Raw genomic sequence first — 3,686 nt, 5'->3', positions numbered from 1 at the left:
TTCTGGTCCCTTCTCTTTGAGATCCATATCTTATTTATTCTTTTTTTGGTTCCTGCCTTTGCATGTCCACCTGTATACTTCCCAGTCTCTCAGCACCATCGCTCTCGGTTTCTCTTCCCCCTTTCACCTGTTCAGATCTTCTCACATTTGGATTTTGACCTCTTGATTTTCTATCTGTCATAACTTACACTCAACTCAACAAAATCTCATTTCACCAGTCACCTGTTACCCTGTAATGTTTATGTGTCATGTTTACTTGTGTCCATTTAAATGAGATTATATTCAGGCATATTCCTTTGCTTATTTTTGTTTGCTCAGATAGTACATCATTCCACAAAACCTCAGCTACTTCATTTGTTTTTGATTGTGTATGATATAAACTTGTCGCGCATGGTCATGTTGGAACCCTTTTTCCATGAGTGTACTCTACAACGTAACACTGTACTCCTCTATACTGGCAACTATACTATTCTATACTACTATGGTAGGGAACATTAGTAGATACCACGGGGGACATTGAGATCATGACTACTATATTTTAAAATATATATCTGACATACACATTGAAAGAAAAGTGACAATTCTGCGTTAAACAGCACTTACATATTTAAGTTATTAAAGGTCTTCTTTTGTGACAATTATTGCGTAGTGTTGCCATCTAGTGGACAGTATATGTTACTACATTTAAAAAATTAAAATAACTTTTCCTGACACCAGGAGCTAAAAAAAATTTACCATACACTTTATTACATAGAAACAGTGGCGTTGTGAGACCTATTTTAGGATGCTTTAGCCCTCCTAAAATGTTTTTAGCCCCACACCAATAAATGTGTATTTATTGGCTTAAGTCATGAATAGCTTTTTATGTTATATATAGATTTGCCATCGGCCCCCTTAACAAAGACTCCCATCCATTCATCTCTGAGTACACCCCTGCTTCAAGATATTGTAGTAAATCATTTTTATTAAATGTTTATTATCTGTATTAATGTAAAACTGTACAAAGCAACCCCATTTCAAACGTCACCTCATGAAAACATCATGAAGAGAGAGAGAGTAGGGAAGATCCAAAAATTTGTATCTATACTCTGTGTATATATTTTATTGTGTAAATTCAATTATAAGCATTAATAACAGATCTAGTTGTATTTGTGTGATTTAATTCAGCATTTAAAAACAAATATCTGAAAATAGATAACTGTAAATGTGTTTAATAATTAAAGGTATTAACCACAACTTTCAGACTTTTACGATGAAGTTTTATGAGAAGAACAACGTTTGGACTGGGAATTTTGTTCTGTTTCTTTGAATTGTCCCTAATTATTCCCATTAGATACCGTCACAATGCAATGTACATTGGATCCGTTGATTTAGAGTATTCCTTATGTTTATTTTCATAGTTAGCGATCACTCAGCGTAACTGTAATGTGAATATGTTGTTAAATATAATGTGAATATGCTGGCTACTTCATATTGTTTCTTTTAAAGTTGTCATTAATTTTGCTAATGCTTTTATCCAGGGTGACATTTAAGTAATACAAGCATATAAATTGAAATACTGTTATAGGGGATCTATTTTTTTCAGTGCAATAAAATGAATATGAACAACAGAGCACAGTACTAATACACAACATACAGCATATTCACTATTTAGTTGTTCTGTTAACATGCTGTAGGGTAAGATATACACTTAGACATTATAAGGTAAGAGATAAGAGATACTGATGCAATGAAACTGTACAGATCTGTGAGCACTGGTTTTCATAGGAAGGCCCATAAAAAAGTAATATGCCTACCAAAACTCATTCTTTTTTGTATAGTCTTCGAACACAACTATAAATAAATCTAATTCCTTGTAAAATGTTCTTCCTGTGTGAAAAAAAATCAAGATTGCAGTGAGATTATGAGTCATTTTCTTTGCTGAACTGTAAAAAGGATAAAGGGATGAAAAGACAAAAAAAGAAAACAAGAAAATAATATCTCCAAAAGCAATAAACTTTTTTCTGAAGTGTAGACAGTGCCCGTGTTGCATTGTGTTATTTGTGTGTGGACTGTTTATGGGCTGCTGCTGGTGTGTGATATGCAGACATCATGCTTGTTGCATCTAGTTTCAGTGCCTTTTGCCCATAATCCATTGCGTATAGCTTCACATGATTGTGTGGTGAGTTACAGAACACTAGACTCTGAGGTCAAGACCTCATAAACCATTTGTGATATGTTTTGTTCCCATTAGATGATGTTCTTGGCTTGCTTTGGTGCATGTTTTGAGTCATTAATTGAACAGACAGCACCACCTAGTGGGGTCAGAAAATACAGGAAATGGTTCATGAACCATCATTTTGTCCATGACTACTTAGAGGCTTTTACATTACACTGATACTGAAATCCACACTAAAACGTATCCTCATGTTCTAGAGAACAACATTGTTCATCTGCACACTAGAAATAAGAAGACGTATTTTAGAAATTCACTTTTGTTTTAGATTCAGTAAGTAATCTCATTTCAAAGCTCAAAGGGTCATTATAGCGATGGTATCTTTATAGACTCGTAGGTAATTCAGTTAGCAATGTTAGATTCAAAGGAATTTGTAGTTATTGTATTTCTTCCACACGGGGGCAAAGATGTTTAAAAGCAATACTTGTGTGATTTGAGGAAAAAGCAGTGCAACTAAACAGTAGTACCCCTTACGGTAGTGATGTCCAAATGAAGTTTCACAAGCCATTTTCTGTATTTTGTGCCCTGACTAGATGATACTCATAGGTGGCTATAAGGCATGCATTGAGCCCTTTTTTGAATAGAGAGCACCATCTAGTGGTGCCAGAAAATACAGCAAATGGTTCATGAAGCTTCATTCTAACTACCTTACAGTACTTGTAAGTACTTTTTCAAAACATGAGTTCCTCCTTACAGGAGTAAGTAATTGATGCAAGACTTCATTTAATTTTTGCTTTCAATCCAAACAAAATGTGGTTGAATAAACAAAAACACATAGTTTCGGCAAAAGATTGTGTTGCTTTATACTTTTGTAATGGGGCATGCCCATTCTGTGCAACCAAATAATTCATGGGTTGATATTTTTATTGTTTACTCAAGACAGAGTGTAGAGGTGCTGGTTCAGTCATGGTGATGGGCTTAATCCCAGTAACTGAGTGCAAGGAACTTTAGGACAGTTAAGTTACTTTGGTTAGTCTACTTATTTTGGGTTATTTTTGTGTGACTTTTTTTTTTTTTTGATTTTCTTTAACTACGCTCAATTGTTTGGGACCTACTGGCACTTGGTTGGGGGATTTAATGGACAATAAAGCATGGGCATCCTATCCTGTCTTGTGAGGCGCTCAAGTTTGTTCATCGGCCCATGGGCCAGCACGCAACAACCCTGAATTAATTTTTCTTTTTTTGCAAGAAAACAACAGCAGTGGAATAACATTCAAATGCAAGGAACTGCACTATTTTATACAGTTACAATATAGAAATGTGTGCATGAATTACATTAAACTCTTAACATAAATCTTAATTATTAAAATATGGTAAGTATGGGCAATGTGTGGTTCAGTATGTGAGGATGCTGTGTTTGCGATAGGAAGGTCAGCAGTTCAAATCCCAGGGTCAGCAGAGTGATGTCACTATAGGGCTTCAGAGCAAGGTCCATTTTATGTCGGGTCTTACCCCCCCTTTTAGATAAAAG

This window comes from Brienomyrus brachyistius, chromosome 9 (assembly GCF_023856365.1).
Source record: "Brienomyrus brachyistius isolate T26 chromosome 9, BBRACH_0.4, whole genome shotgun sequence".
NCBI classification, from domain to species: domain Eukaryota; kingdom Metazoa; phylum Chordata; class Actinopteri; order Osteoglossiformes; family Mormyridae; genus Brienomyrus; species Brienomyrus brachyistius.
The sequence above is the reverse complement of the archived record's forward strand: the minus strand, read 5'-3'. Positions refer to the sequence as shown.